At 44.9% G+C, this 26929-nt stretch overlaps 1 non-coding gene across 1 annotated transcript; it reads right to left on the bottom strand.

Annotated features, from left to right (window-relative positions):
• Positions 1-24855: 24855 nt before the first annotated feature.
• LOC129402813 (U6 spliceosomal RNA) lies at positions 24856-24962 on the bottom strand. The gene has a single exon (XR_008628854.1). It is a non-coding gene; the product is annotated as a U6 spliceosomal RNA (small nuclear RNA).
• Positions 24963-26929: the final 1967 nt, after the last annotated feature.

Raw genomic sequence — 26929 nt, 5'->3', positions numbered from 1 at the left:
CCCTGACAGTGGCAGTCCTTCCTCCCGGGCATGTTCTTGCAGAACCACCTTTATTCTTCTCCAAGACACTCATCAGCGCTGAAAAGAACAACTGTTGGGTTAGTCAAAGGTGCTGTTTCCCTCCAGGTTAGGGGCAGGAGAGGAGGCCACGGTGCTGTGTGCTGTGCTGTGCTGTCCCGGGAAAGGGCGCTGAACTGACGGGCACGCAGTAAATGCTTAAGGAGTGAGCACACAGAAGGAGGGCATGAACTCGAGTTTAATGGACCCACTCAGATACGTCTTTAATGCAAAGGACCATTAGAGAAGTCTGAGCACGGGAAGCCACAGTGATTCATTAGGGTTATGGAATCCGTCTGTCCACCAGCCATAGACGGCCGAGTTCACGGAGAGGCCCAGCCGAGCATGTCTAGACAGGAGGTTCTGCCAAGGGGCATCCAAGGGATGAGCACTGGGCAGGGGAGGTCGGTCAGTGCAGTTGAGGAAATGGAAGAGTCCCCGGAGGCGAGGCCAAGAGCTGCCACTCTTGAGTTAGCTGAGCCTCATTTCTCAGTGGTGCCTCGGTTTCCCAGGCTGACCCCTTCTTCCCTGGGGGAGCCGAGTAACCACCTCTTAAGGTCCACGGAGCTTCTGTCCGCTCCAACAGCACAAGGAGAGGAGCTCAGGCTGCCCACTGCTGACAAATGTGATTTCCCAGTGTAGCGTGGTTAGTTTTACTCCTGGGGGAATGTGGGATAGGATGAGACATAAAGCAACATCATTTCTCGAGGTGGATTCTGCTTCTTTTATTGTGTATCATCTCCACAAGTTCACTGTCACTGTGTCACTGTCATCCTGTTGTTCATCGATTTTCTCGAGCGGGCACCAGTAACATCTCCATGTAAGACTTGTGGTTACTGTTTTTGGCATATCCAATATGCCCTGGGTATCTTGCCAGGCTCTGCCATGTGGGCGAGATTCTCTCAGTAGCTTGCTGGGGTCTCCGAGAGGGGCAGAGGAATCGAACCTGGGTCAGCCTGTGTGCAAGGCAAATGCCCTACCTGCTGCACTATCGCTCCAGAAGTGAAATTCTCCACAGATTAAATATGACTATTTGGGGATTGACATTATATTTCAATGACTTTTCCAGCTGTCGTGTCACCTGCGTTCCGGAGCTTTCCTTGCTCCAGGTGAGGCTGCTGCAGACACACCGCAGTGGGAACAGCCAGTGTTGAGTCGGCTTCAGCGTGTGGCCCAGGCATGGCAGCACGTGTGATGGGGCAGGCCTGCAGGTCACAGCGAAAGCCAGCTGCCTGGTCTACGTTGTTGTCACAGTTATGTTTACTCTTAGTCAGCCGTCAGAACCTGGCCAGCAGGCTGACTGCAGGCTGGGTATCCGCTCGGACATCTCTTGGTCACTGCCCCCAGCCCCGTGAAGCCCAGTTAGGGGGGCTTCGTGATGTCAGAGCTGCTTCTAGGTTGTATTTGTCTTGTCCTGGCTCCCAGAGATACGCTGCCAGGACTCGAAGAATGAGTGTATCTTTTGTTTTCTCCTCTAATTTGTGCTGGGAATGGCATATCCGTCATCTGTGTATTTTTCTATAAAATGTTCCCTCTGGAATCGACTCTCATTTATTCACATGCTCTCTTCCCTCTGGTTTCTGCATTTCCTTCCCCTCCCTCCCCACACATTTGTGTCTCAGCTCCTTTTTTCTCTCACTCTTCCCTGTTCTTTTCCTCTCGGTTCTTTTTCATCCATAGAGTCGCACACACTTGGCTTTGCAGCAGAAACTCTGCGAGTGAACACAGAACAATCAGGACTCCGGGAGACCCTGATGATTCTTGCAAGTACAGGAAGATAGATGTTCTTAGACTCAAATGTTCTCGATGTTTCCCAGTTTTCACCACCCATTCACATTGCACTGCTTTGAACTTGGGTCTGAGCCCCCGCCCTGACACGAGGGAATGGAGATTTTTGTGTCAAAGTGGGGGAATTGGGTTGTGAACACACTCGGGGTTTCTAAGCAGATGGAGGGAACAGCTGACCGAGAAACTCAAACTCGGAGCAGGTGGCAGGATCCTGCAAACAGCAGCAAATCCCCGTGTCGGGCAGGTGGCGCGTTGAAGCAGGGCGGGGTTGGGTTGCAAGGTCAGGGGTCACGAATGAAGGCACTTCCCAGAGGAACACAGCCAGGACAGATGCATGGCAGGCAGCGGTGTGGTGACTCAGCCCCGAGAGTCACCCTGGTCGTGACCTAGCGAGGGAAGAGAGAACAGAAGGGACAGTCAGCAGCTAACCAGTGGATCCGTCCTGGGCAAGGGGTCACTGACTCACAACAGGAAGCGAAGCAGATGCTGGAGAAAGACGGACTGCACAGGAGTGGACAGGCATGGGCAGGGCACGGGAGGGGAGGAGGGCGGAAGGGGGCGTCGAGTGGGGCAGTGTGAAGAGGTTGGGAGGGAGGCGGGCTGGCAGCGTATCACAGGTGGAGGGAGGGGGTGGGGCTGGCTGCAGGGGCAGGCATGGGAGCGGTGGGGAAGGCAGGGCAGGGGCATGTGAGCAGACCCCTGGGTGTGGGCCCAGCCCTGTGGGGCCTCTGGCACCCTGTGGTGCAGCCCAGCTCCAGCACCTGGGGCCAGGATGCCAAAGTCCACCCTGTTGTGGAGTATTAGTCTTTTCTCAAAGCAGGGGCAGCATCAGCAGAAGAGAGTGGCATTCACTCTTACACAAATAAAATCCTGCGAAAAATACCAATTATTCCTGAGGCTGAGAAAATCGGGGCCAGCGGAGTGAAGTCACCGTGTCTGAGCCACGTATGGAGAAGAACAAACCCCGTGCAGACTATGTTCTGTTTGGCAGAAAGTAAGAGAACATGTCAGGTTACTCCCTGGTCAGCCGTCCTTGCTGCTCTGCCTCACGGGGCCGGTCCTCTCAGACCTTTCCCTGCTCCGGTCCTGGAACAGGCTCTGTGTATGCCCACCTCCTCGGGTGGGCAGTGCAGGCATTTGCTCCCATTCACCTGGGAGAAGTTTTTGCATGATTTCTTCAGAGCGCTAAGCTTCTTGTAGTTTCTGTTTTGAAGAATGCAAGAAAAAGAATGTGACTTTGAGCATTAATTGTACGAATGGAAGTTCCTAAGTTGATTCTCTTTCATTGCCCAGTGGGCTTGATCACAGTTCTCAAGGTCTGCTTTTGATTCATTCTCACATGTGAGTCCTTCAAAACAGGAAAGGAGCGCCTTATCTTGATGCTTTAGTGTCTAGAATATTTTCTCACATAATGGGGAGTTAGATGATTACATTGACTTTTAAGTTACTCAATAGCTATTAAAATGTTAACATTGTAAGGCTATTCTTTATATTTTACATGTTGTGTATGCACTGGGGGCTGATAATTATTCCAAAGCATGCAGTGTTAGTCATCACATAGTATGAAGTAGTGAGTGGCCATTGACTGAAGACCAAATGCCAACCCTGATGAAAACACATACTTGCATTTCGAACAGCTAATTTGGCTTTTCACATTATTCTGTAAATATAAATATATGTTCAGGACCATGCAGCCTAGTTTGCTATGTTTTCATCTGGCTCCGTTCTTAACTTTATTTTCTGCTTCCCTCAGCATAGCAGTCTTGCCCATCAAACTTATGAGAAAATTATTTAGTAAGTACTTGCACTCTATACCATTCTAAAGCTATTTGGATCTCCATGCTATTCTGTTTGTTTCTGCTGATGAATATTTTCATCACAGTTATTTATCTGAACATAAAGAAAGAAACTCAATACTAAATATCCCTCTGGCTTGAGAACTTTCCCCCCCCCCCATATTTCTTTTCCATGTCCTAAAATATTCACAATAAAAAGAAATAAAATAATGGAAGCAACTTGAATTTGGAAATCTGAGTTTGTATGAATAGTACAAAGAACTTTTAGACTAGGATAATCCCTATTTAGAGAAAGGATTTTAAGATTCTTTTTAATCTCTTCAAATTCTGACCCCATTGCTCACTATCTCATGGTTATAATTTTTATAAGAAAAATGATATTTCATTTCAGTCAAAACCACCAAACCAGTTGTAAATGCAGTTATAGTTTGTTTATTTGGGGGGAATTACACCCTACCCAGTTACTGTCCATCTTTCCTGGTGTCTGTGGATCACTCAAGGTGATGCCTAGAGCCCTAAGCAGGTTTGAGCCCAGGGTCCCACATGCAAACGTGCACACCTGTCCTTGGAACAACTCTGCAGTCCCAGTTAGAGGTTGAATGGTTCTATCAGCAATACATGGACTCCAAAAGGGATCTAAAGGGCATGGAAGAAGAATGCCAAAGAACACAGGGAGCAAGAAGTGAAGAATTTTACAGACTTTATGGAAACAGCTTCATCTTATCAAATCCCAAGTTTCTAAGACTTTCAGGTAAATATATACAGCGATACAGATATATGAACGTAGATAGCTTTCTCAATTTCCCTCTTTATGTTTTCATCATTCCACTTCTCTTCTTCATTGTTTATTTAACAGGGACTTGAAGTGTAGTCTACCTTCACCTTTCGTCTTTGTCAGTTTGGACTTACAAAGGGAGGAAGTGCTGCCCAAACCCAGACCGGTGCCATTTTCTAACAGGTGGCAGAAACATGGGTAGGGGTGGATGTGCCTGTGATTTGGCAGAGGGTCAAAGTTAGGAACCTCTTTAAGAAAGGAAAAAGAGAAGCTGCTTACAATACAACAAAGAAAACAAGCACGAACATACCAGCACACACAGGACAGGCAGTTTCGTTGTTTCTTGTTCACTCCCCCCGCACTTGATTTCATCGCTTTCACTTCATTGTTTTTCATTTGTCTTTAGGCCACACGTGGCAGTGCTCAGGGCTTCCAGCTTCCCACGCGGGGCTCACTCCTGGCGAGCTTGCAGGAACATACCGGGGACCAGGGAGCGAATCTGGGTTGGCCACACCTAAGGCAAGTGCCGTAGCGGCTGCACCAGCCCTCTGCGCCCTTGGCACCTCATTTGTTTAAATTCATTCTTGCTCAGCACTCAGTGTTTCCACGCATAGAGAAATGTGTAAGTCTTGTAATTCTTACATCCTAGTCCCTAAATAATATTTTCTCTTTCCTTTAGCTCCTAAGAGAAACTGCGAGATATTATTAGGATGATTGTATTCCCATGAACCTGCAGGGCTCGGGACAAGGAACAAGGCACCTGGCATTCATACTGTCTGTGTCACGTGATATATAGGTGATTTTTTAATAATAGTTACAATTAAAATGCAGCAACAGTGGACGATGTTTCTGATAGACTTACATTCATATTAAATTGCATAAAATGTAAGATTTTGAATGTAGTTTTCTAAGGTAGAATTCTAATGCCATATATATTTGTGCTTGTGTCACCACTAAAAATTAAAATGGCACAATTTCTCCTACTTGGATTCCAGCTGAAGGAGACAGGACTGTAACCAAACACTTGGATAAGAAAGTGGCGGGTACATTTGAACTTAGAGTGTTGGGGGCTTAGGACTGAAGATAGGATGAAGGCTTTCTTTTCAGCTCAATCATATGAAAAATCAAAGTATTACCTTCCTCCTCTGAAGTCAGTAAGTACCTTCTTACCCCGTCCACCCATTTAGCCAACTCAGTTCTATAGGCAGGAGCTTAGTGACTATTATTGACCAGTGATTATTCCCTAATTGTGTTTCTTCATACTCAATGTGTGAACAAATCATTTGGTGTTAGTCCTCCAATTATATTCACATTGTTTAGCCTCATACCTTTTTGCTCCATGTAAGTTTCAGCAAACTGCAAGCTTCCATCTTTGCTTACAGCCTAGCAATAGTCCATTGTGTATATATATACCACAATTTCCTTATCCACTCATCTGTTCTTGGTTTCCAGATCCTAGATACTAGGAATAGTGCTTGTGATGAGCGTAGGAATGAAAACATCTTTAAAAATTATTTTGGAGCAGATACCTAAGAGTAAATAACTCAGTCACACGAGTGTAGCTTTTTTAGGTGTGTGTGTCGGGGGTGGGGGGGAAGGGGGTTGGACCACATCTGACTATGCTCAGGGATCCATACTGACTCTGTGTTGAGGAATCACTCCTGGCAGTGCTCCAGGAACTGTATGTGGTGCTCTGACCAACCCGGGTCTGCCATATGCAAGGCAACTGCCTGCCTTAGGCATATACGATATGTCTGGCCCAAGAGAACAATTGTTCTGTGTGTTTATTTGTGCTTGGTGGCCACCTGAGGGGATGTTCAGGGCTTATTCCCGGCTCTGTGCTCCGGGATCATGCCCAATAATGGTTGAGGGCTAACAGGTAGGTAGTTTGGGGGATTGAACCTGGTTTATCCACATGCAAGACAAATGCCTCGACCCCGGTTCTATATTCCTGGTTTCTGGCACATCAGTTCTTTTTGCTTATTTCTTTGTTTGTTTAGTTTTTAAAATTTTCTTTCTATTTTTTTAGTATTGAATTACAGTGACACACACACACACACACACACACACACACACACACACATATATATATATATATATATATATATATATTTAGTTACAAAGTTGTTCATGATTGCAGTTCAGCCTGTAATGTTCCAGCACTGTTCTGTTCACCAGTGTACTCTTCCCAACACCAGTGGTTCCCATCTCCCCATCCACTCCTCCTGTAACTATGGCAGGCACTTTTATTCTCTCTCTCTCTCCCTCTCTGTCTCTTTCTGTCTCTGTCTCTCTCTTCCCCTCCGCCTCACTCACTCTCTCCCTTTTTGGCCTCATGGTTTTCAATACAGATAAAGAAAGGTTATCAGGTATATTCCTGTACTACTTCCAACACTCAGTTTCTGTACAAAATTGTCATTGCCACATTGGTCCCTTATCTGTCCTAACTGCCCTCCACCCCACCCTCACCCCCACTTCTGTGGCAAGTGTCTGGCCATTGAGCAGTGCTCCTGGAACATGTTTGCCCTGACCTTGGATATTAGTCTCATTATAGATATGATGTATGATGTATAAACCCCACTAATGAATGCAGTCATTCAATACCTGTTCCTCTCCTTTTGCTCATTTCACTCAGCATGATACTCTCCATGTCCATCCATTTAGAAGCATATTTCATGACTTCATTCTTCCTAAAGGCTGCATGGTATTCTATTGTGTCGATGCACCATAGTTTCTTGATCCATTCGTCTGTTCTCGAGTACTCAGGTTGTTTCCAGATTCTGGCTGTTGTGAACAGAGCTGCACTGAACACAGAGGGTAAGGTTTCTGCTGTGTGTTCCCGGGCCCCAGGGAATATGCCCAGTGTTATTGCTGAGTCAGATGTGAGCTCAATTTCTAGTTTTATGGAGAATGTTCACATTCTTTTCCCAAAAAGGCTGGGCCAGTCAGCATCCCTACCAACAGTGAAGGAGAGTCCCTTTCTCCCGACATCTGCACTGCACTAGTTGCTCTTGCTATTTTGGATGTGGAGTCTCTCTGGTGTAAGATGATCGATCATTGTTATGATTTCATTTCCCTGATTATTAGTGCTGTAGAGCATTTTTTCATGTGCCTTTTGGGCATTTAAATTTCTTCTTTGAGGAAATTTCTGTTTGTTTCCTCTCCATCACCTGTTGAAGAGGCTTTCCTTGCTCCACTGCATACTTCTTGCTCCCTTATCAAAGGTTAAATGATGATATATTTGAGAGTCTGTGTCAAGAAACTCAACTCTATTCCATTGGTTTGCAGGTCTGTTTTTGTTTCAATATCATGCTGTTTTAATTACTATTGCATTGTAGTAGAGTTCTAAGTTGGGAAAATAATAAGAGTATTTATGGCAAAGTGTTTGTTTATTTGAGGTTTTTAAAAATCTATATACTCGGACCCATAGGCTCTCATTTTATCAATTCTGCTGTCAATCTTGTGAGTTCCTTTGTATGTAATTTTTCCTTTGCTCCCTCCTGTCTCTAGTTTTTGCTATTCTGATTATAATCTGTCTTGTTTTTCTACTTAGATTAATTTTGTCTGGACACGTTGAACCTTTTGAACCTAGATGCATGCACTCCTCAACTCTTGGCAATTCTTAGTTATGACTTCTCAGGCTAGTGATTTTTGTAAAATTTGCCATCTTGTTCCTCAGGGACCACTGTGATTCTTATACTGTTTCCCTTGAATTTATCCCACAGTTCTTTGTTGTTTTGCTCATTTCTTTTCATACTCTTGCCCATCTCTACTGCTTTCTAAAATTTTCCTGCGTCTTACTTTTTTAATTCACTGGTAGATTCACTTAATGCCACTCTGCTGCTGAGGACTTCCATTTAGTTTTGCATGCATTTCACCAGTTTGGCAGCATTTCACCCATCATACGCTTCAGTCCTGACATTCTGCTTGTAGATGTTGCAGCTCTGCTCACACTTTCTTGTGTTTTATTGACTGCCTGTGCCAATCCTTCTCTGAACTCATTAAATATCCTCATCGTGGTGTCTCTATAAAGTGCCTGAGGGGTTATAGGGCTGGTAGAGCCTTCTGAACTGTTGTCTTCACTCACTAAGCTTGATGAACTTCTATGTTGCTTCTTCACTGTGTCTGCTGTGTCTGCTATATCTTGGTAGTCCGACCCCTCAGGTGCTCTTTGGAGGATTCTGTTGAGTGTTGCTTTCTTCTTTTCTTGCCATCCACACAGTGACTCTTTTTGCTGGTTTGTGAGTTTGAGGATAAATGACAAGAATTCTTTCAATGATGTGTTGACTCTGACTATCCTTTGACTGCAACTTAAGGCTCGATTATTTCTTACCACCACTGTGAGATGTGGATTTTTGTTCATTTGTTTGTTTGTTTGTGGGATAAATGGATGGAGTTAGGAATAAGGTACCAATAAAAAAAAAAGCCCAGAAGCTAGCCAAGACTACATCAGTGTCCATGAATTTGCATCAGGGGATATAAGTGTATGCAGTGTGGGGGTAAGGAACAGAGCTGCTCTTCCCGATGAGCAGAATTATGGGTGCATCTGCGCCCAGAGAGGTGATGGCAGCTTGCACAGGGTGGGGGTAGGGGGTAGAGGGAAGGAGAAAACAGGACAGATTTTCTGACGTGCATGGAAGAGTTAGCATCCGGTGTGTGGGCTTAAGAGTAGAATCCATCAAAACCTAGAGGTGAAGGGGAGATGAGGAGGACCAGGGCAGGTCCTCTGACTCTGTAGAAGAGGACAGGCCAGCAAGTGGGTGTAGGAGCAGGGTCCACCCCAAATCCATACCTTAGAGGTGAGGGGAGATCAGGCAACCCTCAAAGGGAGAGTTTTGTTTTATTAGTTCCCTGTATTGTTTTTCTACCTTAAATTTTTATGGTTTTTATTTTTTAAATTTATTTCCTTATTATCATCTTGCATCATTTCTTGTTCTTGATATTGGAATTTGTATAGTTCATGAAAATCACTCCTCATTTTCAATATAAGTAGTGCTTTAAATTTAGCTAACATATATCTAGTTGTACCCCACACATTTTGATATGTTGTTTGTTTTCACCGAGATTCATAAATTTTTTATTTTGTTTGAAAATTCTTCTTTTACCCACACATATTTTAAAGGTGTATTGCTTAATTTTCAAATGTTTTGAAATGTTCCTCTTATCTTTTTGTGACATATTTCTGGTTTTAATCAAAAGACACTCACTATATCACACAACTCTTCATTTGTTAGAATTTGTTTTATAGCCCAGAATATTGTCTTCATCAATGTTCTATAGGCATGTAAAAACACAGTGTTGAGTGGAGAGTTATATAAATGTCAACTAGATCATTGAGATTGTGTTCTTCACATCTTCAATAATCTTACTGCTTTCTAGTGCTCTTCATTTGCTAAGTATAGCATTTTAATCTTCCAAGTATGGTTGTTAATGAATTTATTTCTTTTTTTTCTGTTTTATCAAGTTTTGTTTCACTCATGATAAAGGTTTTCCTCCTTAGTTTAACCACATAAATAAGAACCATGTCTCTCTAATGCCATTAGTATCTTCTCAGGTATATTAGTTGCCTTAAAGTCTTTGTAGCCCCTTTATTTGGTGACTTTCTATTGAGAAGAGTTTCTCTTCTTGTATAGATTCCGTAAACGGTAGGTACTGTCTGTTCTTATCGCCTGCTACTGTTACTTGGTCTGATAAAAGGATGGCACTTTTGAAACCTACCATTAGCTTCTGTGATTGTTTTTCAGCTTTTCACTCTGTGTTTATTGTGAGAGACCGGTGTGTGCCCTGTAATAAGCAGAATAAAATTGATTTCTTTAGAATTTCAGGAGCAGCTTGTGTGCCCTGGATGCTAGTCCTGACATCCTGACACTGAGTCACCTGTAGGAACTGCACCTCATACTGTTGAGAGCCCAATGCGTGCTGCTGTGGACAGGCCTTGAACTCTACTCCACACAACTCTACAGGCTCCAGCGTCTGCCATTTGACACAGGCGTGGTTTGGGGCTCTGGACACCTCACAGCTTTATCTCCTCTTCTGCGGTAGAGTATCGTAAACACAGCGACCGGTCATGTCCTGAGTACTAACCGGGGAGGGGATGCCAAGCCTCAGCAGGGGTTTCTTTTCCTACGCTTGCCTTAGCCCCTATTGGAACGCCTCGAGAATGTGCCTTGGGAGAAGGCACTTGTCTTTCCCCTGTGTCTCCGTCAGCTTCGTGAGGTAAAGTGGAGGGTGGGGCTCGCCCTTGGCAATGTTTTCATCCCCCCTTGGAGCCTGGTTTCGTGACTTAAGCATAGAGAAAACACGGCCACCTCCATTCCTGCCGGCCCTGGGCCTGGAGCAGGGCTCCTGAGAGCTTACAGCTCGGACTGTGGTGGAGGGAGGGGCCCAGGCTTGAGAGGTGCTCATGGGGGCGAGAAATAGCCCTACTACTGGAGGTAAGAGTACTGACACGCCCTCTGATTCAGGGGAAAAGCCATGAAGCCACGAGACCAGGGGAGTATCCCAGAGATTAGGATGAGTATGAGGACAAGAGCTATATAGTTAGCTGGGATTTGCAAGTTTACTCTGTAGCCCGTATAGCCTCATTTACTCCTTACTTGGAGGTTCATAGCACCGGGGTGCCTATGTGCAGTGCTACCGTGGTCAAACCATTGCTTCTGTGAGTTGTCTATTCACAGTGGACGGCTGTGATTCCCTGGTTCTGTACCTGTATTGTTGTTCGTGTGGATAATAAAACAACATTTGTGTTTAAAAAATTATTGTTAAAGGAGTAACTGACAGTATACAGCATTCAATTTCTGGTTTAAGTAAAAATGCAGGGGCTGGAGCAATAGCACAGCGGGTAGGGCATTTGCCTTGCATGCAGCCAACCCGAGTTCAATCCCCAGCATCCCATATGGTCCCCTGAGCACCTCCAGGAGTAATTCCTGAGTGAAGAGCCAGGAGTAACCCCTGTGCATCGCCGGGTGTGACCCAAAAAGCAAAAAAAAAGATGCAACAAATAAGTTAAAAGTATAGTAAACAGAAAATAGAATAAAGTGAATAGAATAGTGCCTCAGAATCTGTACAAGATCAGAATCAGGTAGAAATTAGATTTTGCAAAATATCCTCCTAGAAGAAAGAACTCTGGGAGCAAGAAGTAATATTTCGGGCCAGAGAGATAATATCAGGGTGGCATTCCGTGTGCTCAGCCCTGGTTCTGTCCTTGGCACCAGAAATGGTCCCCTGAGCCTTACCACGAGTGATTCCTGAGCATAGATATGCAATAAGACTTGCATATTTTCCAAGTGTGACAGAGACAAAACACGGGGGGAAAAAGAGAGAAATGATATTTAAAATATTTAGTTACTGCTTTAATATCAGATGCGTATGCAAAGACAGTTATTTGCATCACCGGGCTGGTAGCTGAGGTTGCTGGTCGTACCCTCGCCTGGAGGGTGAACATCAGACTAGCCGGTTAAGGTGAGAGAGTAGTAGGAGATGAACTCGCAGGAGAGGAATATCAGAAGACATGAGAAAGGAGTGAGAGGCATCCCTGGGCAGGTGTCTCCGGGGTAGGAGGCAGTGCATTTTCCATGGGGATTCAAGGACCACCCTGTGTGTTCCCCAGGTGGCAGGCAGGCTATGAGCCTCACTCAGAGTGACTTACACACGACTGTGCAGAATTTCCATGTCTCCGTCAAGCTCCACCCTGCTGCACTCACGTTTCCTGGCCAGCTGAGGGGATCCCCTGCTCTCAGAACCACTGAAAAGCCTTGTGTTCCCTGCAGGACAGAGTGATGAGAAAGAAGGGGGCTTTACCCCGGGGGCTGGGGGGCACGGCTCTCCTGACTGTCCTGTGGTCCCTCTGTGAGAGCAGTGTGGTGTGAGGGGGGGCTTTGCTGCTCTAACTGGTCCACAGAGTTGCCCGACGGGCTCTCGCCTCAGGAGCTGCTCCTGGCCCGGCCCGCTCAATGCGGTGCGCTGTGAAACGCGGCACGGCACGGCCTCGGTGCTCAGGCTCGCTGGACTTTCTTCCCGGAGCCAAGAATGTGCCACATAAAATGGAGCAGCTTTTAAAATGGGTATTAAAAATCTTTATGTGCTTTGTGCCTCGTTGCCCTGTGAACAGCGGAGGAGCCAGCAGTGGTCTAAGCAGAGTCTCACAGAGTCTTGAGTTTCACGTCAGCTGTCATTCCGGTGTCGTGACTTGGGAGGATGGTGACACGTAGGTCGGAGAGTTCTTGTTCTCCCAAGGATGGGGTGCGAGGAGGTTCCCTGCAGAGGACAGGAGGAGGAGCCCGGGTGGAGGGCTGGGGCTTCTCACAACCAGCTCTGAAGCTTTGGCCAGCGCAGGAAGGCTCCTGGGCCTCAGTTTCCTCTTCTGCATATGTGAGTAGGTGTAAAGTGTGAGCGCACCAGCGAATGCCAAGTGTCATGCCCCACAGTTTCACTTTGTAATTCTGGTTACAGATGAGACAATCCACCTGCCTGAAAAGTCTCCTAGACAAGCAAGAAAAAAAGTTCTGGGGCCAGAGAGATGGTACAGTCCGTAGAGCGTGTGCCTTGCACGTGGCCAACTGGAGTTCAATCCATGGCACCCCAAATAGTCTCCTTAACACCGCCAGGAGTAAACCCTGAGCACAGAGCCAGGAGTGAGCCCTGAGCACAGAGCCAGGAGTGAGCCCTGAGCACAGAGCCAGGAGTGAGCCCTGAGCAGTACTGGGTGTGCTCAATCACCCCCAAACAAAGGAAAAACAAAAAAATTCCAGAAGTTCCATACAGTTGGTCTTCCGTCTCTCCGTTTCACAGTTCTATAGGCAACCAAACGTCGGCCTAAACCTGCATCATGCAACAGGGACACAATAGTTTCATCTGTACAGAACATGTGCAGACATTTTTCTTGCCATGATTTCTTAAACAATGCAGCTTAATAACTGTTTACATAGAACGTACATTGTATTAGGCAGTAGAGGAATTTTAAGCATGACTGAAGTACATGGGAGGGTGTAAGGCAGGCACAGAGCATCCTGTGTCTAGACGTGACCTGGGCGTTGATGACGGCGTATCTCCAGCACTCTGGGATCTCTCCCCTGGGACTGGGGAAGGCACTGGACACTTGCGTGCTGCAGCCAGCAGTGCAATAGGCGCCTGCAACGCACAGACAATCTCAGGAAAACTTTCCCTCAACGCGAGATGGGTTGCAGAGTCACAATCTCTTCCTGGTTGACAAAAGTTCTTATTTGGAATGTGTTTACAAGGCAAGAAATAGGAAGTGTTTTCTTCTCCCCCTGTCCTTTGCCTAGAGGATTATCTCCCATGAAAATGAATCAGTATCATAATTGGAATCACCTTCTCTGGGAAGGGTTTGCTCTCCTTCCTCTTCTTTCCATTCAACAAATGCAGAGCGACTACTCTCCTGTGCAAATACAAAGGACACAGTAAGGCAACCGCACCTGAGTGCTAACCTACAGAATTGATTGACCACGGCACAAGGGAAACTGGGGGAGGTATGAGGAGGAGAGGGGACCCTGGCTTGTTGGTAGCACAAAGCTGACACTGGGGGTGGGTGTGTGCATGAAACTGCATGATGAAATGTACTGTAAGCCACAGAGCCTCAATAAAAATTGAGGGGAAAAATCAAACCGAGCCACTATTTAACTATTTAACAATACCTCGCCAGTATTGTTGCTAATTTTAGCGGAATTCTATATAATTCACACACACACACACACACACACACACACACACACACACACACACACACACACAGAGACCACGTGTCCCCTCCTCGGCAGTGCTTGGTCCAGGGATGCAGGAAAGAATCCAACTCCTGGTGTCACACGTGCTAGGTGTGGCCTCTGCCACGTGAGCTCCCGCCCCGCTTCCTGTATTAGTTATGAAAATCGCCTACCTTGTACTTAATGAACTTCTTTGTTTACTACTAGATTTTTCTATTATGTCGTTTTATGTTAGATATAAATACAAAATTTAAAAAGCTACTGGGTCTTATTTATTTACTCTTTCAAGTCGAGTGGAATGTAGAGCTGTCTTTCACCCTTTAGTCCTTTGAGTGTTACCTGACAGGTGGCGTCCTCTTGCCATCGGAGAAGAAATGGACAGTGATATTAAAGCCATCACAGTTTACAAAACCCTGAAAAATCTAAGATTCACAGTTTGGTGGGAAGACTTACTTTTCACAGCAGACTGCCCATGTTGATGACCCTACTCAGACTAACGCCTCCAGGACGAGTTATTAACTTATTATGATCCCGTGAGCACCGCGGGAACTCGGTGGAGGGACCCTGTTCCTGCGTGTTTCACGGGACACTGGTTGTGTGGATTGCCTGCTTAGCCATCACTCGTCTCACACAGTGTCACCTCTTCCTGCAGTCAGTGATTCTGAAGTGCTGCCTATATGCTAGGCAAATGCAACTTAATGTTTTAAGATGGGCTACGTTTTCATATCCAGGGAGATTTTGACTCAGCTGACACCCCTGAGAGTAGAGTTGGACGATCTGAGATCTACTGACTTCTGACCTTATCTACTCCCCTGCAGTGTCTGTCTTAGGTGCCTGCTTTGTCAGACTGCGCTGTCCTGAGTCCCCGCCAGCTCCAGCCAGGGAATTTACCCTCCCTCCGGGGCTTTCTCGGCAGGCTTCCTGTCCCCCTGTGAGCCCTAGCTTCCTAACTTTGAGGAGGAAAACACAATAGCAAGTGAATCATGGTGAAAGGAGGACGGGGGCTCTGGCTGCCCTGTGTTTGCAGATTGCTGCTCCGGTAGCTTCCTGGAGAAACTCCTCCGTGAGTGAGAGGGAATGGGAGCATGCCACGCAGAGGAGATAGGTCACAGAAGTAAAATATGGTAAGTGGGCAAGGGAGTCGCTGGATGTTTGAAAGCCTGGAAGGACATAGGTTTGCATAGGTCACTTAGAACACGGTGCTAAAGAGGCATTATGGTATGTACAACTGATCTGGGCTCAATCCCTGTCACCATGGATGGTCCTTAGAGTCCTGCCAGAAGTGCTAAAGAGACAACACAGACATCTCAGGAGTGAGCCTAGAGCACAGGTTGTGGTCCCCCCAAGTAATGCAATCTCCCCCCAAAATACAGTCCTACAGCACAGAAAGACTAGTCAGTGAAACTCTTCCTGATCCATAGAACCAAATCCTGTCTTCCAAAATTTCGCAGTACCTCAATTGGCGTTATTCTGGAGTGATATGTTGACTAGGACCATCAAGATTTATCTGATGGCAAATACATCAAAGTCTCTTGGACAGAAAGAATACAACAGTTGACTTGGTGACTGATTTAGCAAGGGCGTGTGCCGTTAGTGTCAAGCTCACAGTGGGTTCAACGGAAGTTCGGAGACTCAGAAAGCCTGAGAGGATGTGAGGAATGCAGCAAAGTCTTCCAGTTTCTACTCAGTTTTAACACTGGGGGAGAAAATGACAGGTTTGAATTTAATTACAGTGATCCCCAAAACATGTCTTAGTTTTTGTAAATCTTGGTAAATAGATTATCATTAGCTTCTCTTAGATTATGCAGAGTGGAATGGACCTCTAGGCAGGGGACAGTGAGTTTGTTAGTGCTGGACACTTTTAAATTTAGGACTACACATTTATCATGGGCTGGAGTGATAGCACAGCAGGTAGGGCATTTGCCTTGCATGCAGCTGACTAGGGTTCGATTCCTCCGCCCCTCTTGGAGAGCCCAGCAAGCTACCGAGAGTATCCCGCCCACACGGCAGAGCCTGGCAAGCTCCCCGTGGCGTATTCAATATGCCAAAAACAGTAAAAACAAGTCTCACAATGGAGACATTACTGGTGCCAGCTCAAGCAAATCGATGAGCCATGGGATGACAGTGATACAGTGATACAGTGATATTTATCATATACTCTCCCTCTTTTATCAATTCTTTGAATGTTTAGTATTAAACATAGAACAGCTACGATTATCACATACGTTAAAAACTAAAAATTAGAATTTTGTGGGACTTGTCTCTTGCTTTTGCTTGCATTTTGCAGTACCTTGCAACAGCATTTTACTTTGTTTTGACATTTTATTTTATTTTGTTTTGGGGCCACACGCAAAGTGCTCAGGACTTACTGCTGTCTCTACACTTAAGAATCACCTTTGACTTTGCTTGAGGGGCCATATGGGATGTCAGGGGTCGAACCCAGCTCAGTCTGTGCAGGGAAAGGACCCTCCCCACTATGCCATAACTCTGGCCTCAGGAAGGCAATTTAAAATGACAAGAAACAGGCAATCCTCTTCTTGTTTCCCTGAGTTCTGCTACCCTAGGAATGTAAGATCCAACTAATTACGAAGGAATTCTGCTCCCTCTGTGGGGATTTTTGGTCTTTTTAATTTACGTAGAGGGAATTCCTAACAAATATTAATCTATTGATTATTCACATGATTCTATTTAGAAAATAAATCCCAGTATTGCTGGAGAATAGTATAACAGAGAGCCCATGTAGGGTTTACACCACAGCGTGTTTGCCATGTTGTTATTATCTGTTAAACTCAGCTCTTAAACCTTACTGTGCCCCGTTCACAGCTCTAGACGTTTCCCCAGAAGTGCGTTTGGTCAGAAGTGCTCCCATGACGTGTTTGATACAGCCCACCCGGGTTCCCTCTCCGCACTGCACTCCTTGAGGTGATTAACCTTGTAAGCCACGACAAGAAAGAGCCTGAACCAAATCATCAGGCATGTTTGTAGGTCACGGCAGGAGCCCTAACACGAGCTGTTCAAAGATGCCCTGCCACAGGGTTCTCGAATGGAATGCAGCCAAGTCACTCTTAATTCACGCAATTCAAACAGCAGCGAGGATAACTCGCTGGAAAGGGGAAAATAGAACCGAAACTTGGAGAAAATAATCCAGAGCATTGCAATGACGTGGCAACCAACCCCCCGTGTGATTGACATGCTCAGCCTGTGAGGGGAGGGCCGCTCGGTTGCCACTGCCTTCACGAGCTCCTGGGTCTGGAGCAGATTCCCCGGGGAGCGCCCGCAGCAGAGGTGCGCCCAGCTTCCCCGCCCCGAGCAGCAGACTCAGGGTGCGCCGTGCCTCTCCACTGGCCTGAGGAGGCAACACTCTCACCCCGGTGGGACGGCGCTGAGACTCAGATCAGAGGCTGAGAACGCTGCTCTAGACAACAAACCAGTCTTCCCGCGTGAACCTGATTGCTCCATTTTCCTACTCGGAGGTACCGGAACACCAAGGAATTAGTTAGGAAGCATTCTAACACAATCGAGCACAAGTCATCACTCTCTGTTTAAAAGATAATGAGAAATTTGGAGGCGATTCAAAGAAGGGAGCTTTTCATTCATTAATCCGATTCCCGTGTGTTGGCCCACAACTGGGCCACTGCTACTGACGCCGCCAGAGAGGCCGGAAGCAGACACACCAGTTTCCACCTGACACAGGTGTGCGGAGGACACCGGCATGGCTGACTCCTATGCTTGGCTGCTCCATCTTTACCTGATGTTGAAGAACACAGTTTACTTTCATCAACGTTCCAGATGACACGGTTACACGAGTGTGAATGTTTATGGCTAAACGTACCCTCCCACCACCAGGACCCCCAAGACCCTCAACCGTTCTCCCTGTGTGTCCTGAAACAGGCCACCTACCCAGAAACCCGAGGGCTCATGGGGACTCTCGGTGCGTCCCAGAGCCAACACACGCTCCTGGGCAGCTCCCGCGGTCCCTGTTGCTTGGCCCAGAGGGGTGTGGAGTTCTGGTAAGTGCCAGTCCAGATTCTGGACCCTGGTTTATCTGGAAATAACTAAGAAGAGTCGGACTTCTTATCTCAGGTCAGTCTGGAGCCCCTTATCACTTGTGGCCCCCAAGGTCATGAAGAGAATCGAGGTAGAAACTGAGGAGGAGGCCAGCAGGAGGACAGCTAAAGCTTCCTGAGCCCTTCGCAGCCTCAAAGGGTGTCGGTCCCCGCACGTCCCTGCAGCGAGCCTGCTCCAGAGGCACTTGGGAGGCTTGTGAGGCTTGTAAGTGAAGGTGGGTGTGGTCCCGGAGGACTCCTCTCTCTTCTCTCCGTCTGCCCCCTTGGCCGTGCCCCGGGGCCACAGGTCCCGAGTCTGTGTCTGGGTAGGCTGGAGCGTGTCACCTGCAAGCACAGACAGGAGGGGACGTGCACACGAGCGTGACTGTGCTCTCGTTCCCACTTCCCTGTGAGGGAGGAAGCAGCTTCCTCCCAGCCAAGAAGAGAGCCAGGAAGGAAGGTCCTGACCAGAGGGCTGGAGGGCCACCAGAGTATCCACCCCGCCCTGGGCGGTCAGTCGGGTACCCGGTCTGAACACGCAGCCTCTCCACTAGGCCCTGGGCTGCGTTGGGCCAGTTTCTCTGCCCACCCTGTCACCTCTAGCACAGAAAGCTTCCCTGGAGACTCGGATTTCCCCTTCAGTAGAAACCAAGGCCCCCAGTGCCTACTCGTAAGCACTGGTGCTCTCAGCACAGACTCGCCTCTGCCCCCAGACCCTCCCTGGGCCTCCCCAGCCCACGAGAGCCAACCGCAGAGTCATCGGAATGAGCTCCAAGTGTGATTAACCAAACCGAGCCAAGGCCTTAGCTGAATAAAGACCCTCCACTGCTGTCCGCCCTGACCCTCACCCCTTCCCAATATTACATAATCACCTCCTCCCGACATTTGGTCATCTCTCCTCTGCTTACAGTGCTCCTCAAAAACATTCCCCAGCAGAACAGACAATGCACACAGCAACAACTGCCGCCTCTCTCTGTCCACTCTTTCTACACCCCATCATTCACGTCGCATTCTCCAGCCCCACTAAGCCGTGCTCAGTTTCCAGAGAGTGCCATGTCCTCCGCATCCCTGCTGCGTTGTGAGTCTGTCCCTTCTTCCTGTGACGCTGGCCTGCCCACACCAAAGGCTATGCTCCTGCCTCTTAAGATCCAGCTCTAACACAGCTTTGTGGTGGCACTTCCTACTTCCTCTTTGGCAGCCAAAGACTTTTTCTTCATGTTCCTCAGGGGTAATTTTTCGCAAGGCCCCCCCGGGGAGGGTAGGAAATCTGTGTTTTACTTAAGCAATCAACACCGTGTTCAAATACTAAAGAAAGGGTGCATACACATATGTTCAGTCCCTAAATATTGATCCTTAGCAGTTAATGTGTCCTAGACTTTATGGTTTTAAGATTCCAACCTATAGAGGATTTCAACAGACAGTTCCCAAATAAGTCAATAGAGAGAGAGTGAATCTCTAATCATTAGGAAGGAGGCAAATCAAAGTCAGCATCAGAGAGAGATGGAGAGATAGTAGAAGAAACCACCACCTGCCTTGCGGGCAGCAGAACTCAGTTTGATCTCCGTACCATGTATGTTAAGATGGGGTCCTGTTGAGATCCTGTTTTGCAATGCTATGAATAATGGTTTCCCATGCACATAATTCCAACACCATACCCATCACCACTGTACCCAGCTCCTTATCCCAAGGACCCTGACAACCCTTCCTCTTATCTCCCCACAATTGTGCAGATCAATTCGACCATTATGTTGTCTTTGGATCTTTGTTACTCCTTCCCTGTGCTTAAGTACCCCATATGAGACAGATCATTCTGTATCTCCCTTTCCTTTTGACAGATTTCTCTCATCATGGTATCCTCTAGCTCATCCATGTTGCTGCAAGTTGCATGATTTGTTCCAACTTACAGCTGCAATGTAAAGTATTCTGTGTGTAATAAACCACAACTTCTTCATCAATTCATCTGTAGTTGGGCATTTGGGTTGTTTCACTGTATCACTGTCATCCTGTTGCTTATCAATTTGCTTGAGTGGGCACCAGTAACATTTCCATTGTGAGACTTGTTGTCACTCTTTTTGGCATATCAAATACACCATGGGGAGCTTGCCAGGCTCTGCCGTGCCGCCGAGATACTCTTGGTAGTTTGCCAGGCTCTCTGAGAGGGCTGGAGGAATCAAACCTGAGTTGGCCGCATACAAGGCAAATGCCTTACCCGCTATGCTATTGCTCCATCCATTACTATCACTATCACTGTCATCCCGTTGATCGTTGATTTGCTCCAGCGGTCTCAGTAATGTCTCCATTCGTCCTAGCCCTGAGATTTTAGCAGCCTCTCTTTACTTTCCCTTCCCAACAGTGCCACATTAGAGGGTCTTTCAGGGTCAGGGGAATAAGACCCATCATTGTTACTGTATTTGGCCTATAAATATGCCACAAGGAGATTGCCAGGCTCTTCCGTGTGGGCAGGAAACTCTCGGTAGCTTATCGGGTTCTCCAAGAGGGAGAACTAGGCTATAAGATGCAGCCATGAGCTTCTGGGAGCTTGGTTTTATAGCCTCTGGATGTTGGCTGTTGATGAGAGTACATGGCACCAGGGGCAGTTTGTGGGTGTGACTGCCTAGGTACTGGAAAATAGGGGATCTGGGTGGAAGAGGCCCAGTCCCGAATTGAGCAGGCTTGGAGATCTCAGCCCTGGGTCTGGCACCCCTGTGTTCCACCCATGTACCTATTATTGGAGGAAGTGTTTGCTCATTACTTTGCCCCAATTACTGACCAAACCATTGGATTTTTGTTAGTGAATTTAGTGAGTGCTTCATAGATCTCGGATATCAACCCTTATCAGAAATACTGTCTGAAAAAGTTAATTCAAAATGGTGGACTAAAGTACATTGAAGAAAATATATACAAAACGCTCCAAAATTTGGAAGTCAAAGGTATATTCGATGATCTGATACTAGTGGCAAAGCAACAAAATAAAGAATAAATGGAGCTACATCAAATTAAAGAGTTATTGCATGACAAATGGAAGATGGGCTAAAACAAAAAGACAGGAAACTGAAGGGAAGAAATATTCATATTCAACACATTAGATAAATGGTTGCTGTCCAGGATAAAGTTCTCACATAAAAGCTCCATCAAAATGTAGGAGAGATGTAGAGCAGTAGTACAGCAGGAAGCAAGTTTGTCTTTCACACAGCAAACCAGGATTCAATCCTCACACCCCTTATGGACCCCTGAGCACTACCAGGAATTAGCTGTAAGCTCAGAGCCAGGAGTAAGACCTAAATACCAGAGGTTTTTTGTGGCCCCTCCAAAATAAACAGAGAGAGGAAATTAACAGACACTTCTCAGAGGAAGAGAGGCATATGGCCAATAGGCACATGAAAAAGTGCTCAGCATCACTGATCATTATGAAATCCAAATCAAGATGAAAATAAGACATTACTTCACACCAGTGGAAATGGCACGTATCAAAATTGAGGGGACTCAGCAATACCACTCCTGGGAGTATATCCTGGAGAGGCAAAAAAGTATAGTAGAAATGACATCTGCATTTCTATGTTCATTGCAGCAGTGTTTACAATAGCCACAATCTGAAAAAAAAAAACGGAATGCCCCAAAATAGATGACTGGTTAAAGAAACTTTGGTACATCTACACAATGGAATACTATGCAGCTGTCAGAAAACATGAAGTCATGAAATTTACATATAAGTGGATCAACATGGAAAGTATCATGCTGAGTGAAATGAGTCAGAAAGAAAGAGACAGACATAGAAAGATTGCACTCATATGTGGAATATAAAGTAGCTGAGAGGTACGAGCTTGCAATGATGCAACTTCTGGCAGAAATTCTTCTGGACTTACTTACTAAAATACAGAAATCCAAAACCTCACAGCCACCATTGTGGCCACACGACCTCATATCTCTTCATTCTCAGCAATGGAAAACAAATTATCAAATGCTTCCTTTTCAGCAAGTCCGACTCTGGGGGTGGAAACTCCAAACGATAATAGTGAGTTTTTTGTTTGAATATAATCAAAGTAAAGAGAAAGTAAAGTGAAATTTATCAGCTACACAGGCGGGTTGGGGGTCTGGGGGGGTGGGGGGGAGGTTTACTGTGGTTCTTGGTGGTGGAATATGTGCACTGGTGAAGGGATGGGTGTTTGAGCATTGTGTAACTGAGACTTAAGCCTGAAAGCTTTGTAACAACCCACATGGTGATTCAATAAAAAAAATAAATAATTTTTTTAAAAATTGTGGGGACAACTTGTGCTGGCAGGGATGTGGTGAAAAAGGAACTCTCATCCACTGTTGGTGGGCATAGTGTCTGTTTTGACCCCTGTGGAATACAGATAGAGAGTTCTCAGTAAACTTTGAATTGAGCTGCCATATACCCAGCACGATGTATTTCCGTTCTGGGGTAGATGCACAGATGTGGGATTGTTGGGTATATACACTTACTCCTGGCTCCAATGGGTTTTAATTGGTTGGTTTTCTCTGATGGAGGAAACAATTTAATAATCTTTCCTTAGATTTATTTTTTGCAAGGGGTTAATCTGGGTCGCTCCTGGCCATGCTCAGGGCTTGCTCCTGGCTCTGCACTTAGGAATTACTCCTGGTGGTGCTCATGGGACCATATGGGATGCCGGGGGTTGAACCCGTGTTGACCTCATGCAAGGAAAACACCTTACCACTGTACTGTCTCTATAGACCCCTTTCATAGATTTATTGTTATAGAATTCTACAATCAATAATGCAGAAAAATACTTAAAATTTATTTTATTAAAAACCTGTGACTTACAAAGTTGCTGATTGTTGAGTTTTAGACATCCAATGTTCTAGACATCTAATGTTTAGACATCTAACTTCTTCCACCAGACTTCACCAGGTAACTCTCGCCCCCCCAGATCCCTTGTGCAACCCTGGCAGGCACAGTTTAAAGTTCTGCTGTTGTAGCTTGGATCTGATGCTTTCGGTGTTGTTTGGTTAGGGTTTGGGGACATTGCTAGACCACTTTCCCTGCATTGTTAATGTCCCGAAACCCTTGACCCTACCACTTCCCTTCCTCAGCTTCTGACTTCCTGTTAGTTTCTTGCTCTCTTCTTCTACTCCCTATGCCCTAGGGGAAATAAACATAGATTCTTGCTTTTGTATAACTCTGTATTTACTTGTCAATATACTGAAAATTTCCACATCTGTGTGTAAATTTTCCTTGTAATGAAATACATGTCATATTTTGTGGTTTGGGGATTTTTTTGTTTTGATATTAAGATAAAACAAGTTGATTTCTGTTTTCACTCCTGGCAGATCTTGGAGGCCCACATGTGTTGCCAAAGGTAGAACCTGTGTCTTCCACGTACAATGCACATGTCCTCTCTGCTGTACTACCTCTTCGGGCCTCTGTTTCACTCTTTTGTATTTGAAATGGGGGAGGGGGATTGCTTCTTTATCTCTTCGTTGTGTGCAATAAATTGTTGACAATTAGAATGATTGTGTATTCTCAACTTGGCACTAATTATTTTAGGTAAAATATTTTGATCAATTTCTGAGTTTTTTAATATATATCTGTATAATAAATTTTATATCTACTTAATTTACCTTTCAGATGTGAAAATAATACAAGGTCCTCACTCTTTTTTTGTCGGTGTCGCACATTTTGGGGCTTACTCTTGACTCTGTGCTCAAGTATACCTCCTGACAGTGCTCAGAAACCCTATGGGACACCTGGAACTGAGCCACCAGCACAATCTCTCTGGCCCCAGGTCCTCACTCTACCTTACACTGTGGAAATACGTTCTAAACTTCTCAGTCCTAACAATTTTATGTAGGAAGGCCAGATAGTGGGGAAAATGCCAGTCCTAGAGTTGAGTCAAAATATACGGAGAAAAATACATTGCTAGAAGATGAGAAGAATTTGTGAAAGACAGCTTGCAGTGTCGAGCTGAGAGACACTTGGAGACCGGCACTGAGGAGTCAGACGATTGCCACCATCCTGCCAAGGGGAGCAGCCACCATCCTTCCCTGACCGTTTCCATGTCCATCAGCTAGTGCTACAGACTCGTGACCCCTCATCCAGGCCCTTGAAAGTGACAGTTCTGTCATTTAGAACACTGTTCCCCAGTATCTGCTTTGAGTCGAGTGAGCCTTAGTAATTAATAATACACTTTCCAATTTACTTTGTCAATTTCTCAATTCTTCAGTAGCTTTTATTTTGAAATCACATCCTAACGAAACAATATGCATCTAAAGTCTTGCCTCAAGGTTGAACTCAGGGGCACTCCCAACAAAGATAGCACTTTCAGCATATTGTTGACTACTAATTTTCAGTCTCACACTGACACCTTTTATGCCAGGGACAAAGGAAAACTCTTTAATTGGTCTGTTCTGTAATTTGTATCTTCTTGCTGCTCCACAACTGAAAAAAATTGATAGGCTTGAGTGAAGCATTGGTACTTTACTAAAGAATGTTTATATTGAGTTTAGATCTAGTTTTAGTTTGCTACTCCATCTTTAAATGAATCAGCAGCTGAAACATTTCCAAAAGGACTATTTCAATAATTTAATTTATAAACTTCATTGTGCAAATGTAGTTTGAAAGGAATTTGCTATATGGACAGAGGTCTCTTTGCTTGCCATGGTTAAAGAATATAGCTCATAAGGCACATCCATAAAATCAAAGTTCCCAGAAATTTTCATGCAAGTATGTCACCCTTGCGCAGGGGCCATGCTAATCTTCTCTGTATCGTTCCAATTTTAGTATATGTGCTGCCGAAGCAAGCACAGAAATTTTCATGCAAATAACTGTCATTTTTGTCCACTGGCAATGGCTTAGTCTGAAAGTGATTATTACAAAAAATATGTGCTGAAGGGACAACATCAAAATCTTTATTCATGTATTCCATTATTCATTTATTCACAGAGAACTTTTTGAACATTTAAGTGTTTCAAAGCATTTATTTTATTCAAATTGCGGGAAAATCTGTTGCATAATTTTGAAAACTCATTGTATTGAATTAGGATTTGTTTTCATTTTGTTTCATTTTGTCATCCACTTGTAAATTAAATTGGAGAAACCCAAAAGTTAGTGAAAGTATATTTAAAAAAGTTACCTGTTGAAGATAGAATCCTTTGACTATTGAGTGGCATATGTACACACACATGCACATATACATATATATGATGTGCTGTATCTTCAGGTACACAAGAGAAAGAAAAATTACATGCAATATTTCATTGATTTTGGGATTGATACTGGGAGAATGAAATTCACAGTCCCATATAGAAAAAATGAAAGCTAAAGCATGAGAATTTGTTCTGGAGATTAAGAGCTGAGGGGCCAGCCTTGCTAGAAGCCCCATGAATTTGCAGGAATGGAGATTTCAAGGCTCTTTGTCTCTCTTCCAGGGAACTGCTGTCCACATGTTGAAGTTTTGTAATGAAAGGCTGGAAAATCATCAAAATGTCATTCCAGAGTTTTCCTCTTCCTTCAAGAAGCTTTCTTACTCTGTGTGTGTGTGTGTGTGTGTGTGTGTGTGTGTGTGTGTGTGTGTGTGTGTGTGTGTGTGTTTGGGGCATTACTAGATATCCCAAAGGACCCTAGCAGGGAACTCATTCTATGGATTTTGGAACAACTGCTTGGGAGAGCTAAACTCAGGTGTTTCATAAGCCAGATTGAATATATGAGTGTGACTCCACTGTGTGGGTGAATTTGCACTAATCTCCAAATTCCCTCGTTGGGAAGTGGCCCCTGGAGCAGCTTCATCTGCAATATTGGACGCCGCAAACTTTGTTTAGAAAATTGCAAAGTTTAGATGTTTCTGCTGCACTTCTACCAAGAGCAAAGAATGTTATAGCATGAGTTTTGTGATTGTCTTCAGTTCATTTGCCTACTGTCTTTCAATTTTCACATTTTCTACAAAAAAACTTCTTAAATATTGTAATATGTAACAATTATATCCACTTTTAATATTTTAAGAATATAACAGACATTCAACCATAATTTATTTAATCAACTAGCAACTACAAAAACACACATCCTTTGTTATAGATTAACTATCCACAAATCTAAGGGTTTGTCTCTGGACTCTTAAATTTATTTTATTGGTCTTACAGTCTATACTTATTCCAATAACATACTATGATAATGGATTTAGCATATTATAAGTTGTTCTTATATGTTTGCTGTCATTGCAGATTTTGAATAGGGCTGTCTATTTTATGATTTTTTCTTCCTGTTCATTATTTGCATTTTAAGTGTAATAAAGAAAACTCTCTTCTGTAAGAGGTGTTGAAAAAACTAGCTAGCTGCAATGCAAAGCAATTAAGTTGGATCTATGTTTTATATTCACATTATAAAATCAATTGAAAGTGGAATAATGGCTTGGATATTCAACCAGAATTTATAAAGCATAGGTCTAAGTAAAGCTACAGGATATGAAACTCAGAGGTTTCTTAAATGGTCTGACTTAACCAGCAAAGGTAACAAAAGCAAAAGTAAGCAAATGGGACTTCATCAATTTAAAAACAAATGAACAAGAACAAACAACTTAAAACCTCTTCACAGTATCCTGCCTATACTGATTGTCCACACTATTTTTGATAAGTGCCATTCTCACCGTATGAAATGATATCTCTTGTTTTCTTGACCTGTGCTAAAGAGAATGAGAGTGTCAGTGAACTTATATTGAGCTGCATATGGCATAGCAAATTCACTTTGGGCATCTACCCCAATACAAAAAAATCATTCAA

Source organism: Sorex araneus, chromosome 2, assembly GCF_027595985.1.
Source record: "Sorex araneus isolate mSorAra2 chromosome 2, mSorAra2.pri, whole genome shotgun sequence".
In the NCBI taxonomy this organism is placed as follows: Eukaryota; Metazoa; Chordata; class Mammalia; order Eulipotyphla; family Soricidae; genus Sorex; species Sorex araneus.
The sequence above is the reverse complement of the archived record's forward strand: the minus strand, read 5'-3'. Positions and strand labels throughout refer to the sequence as shown.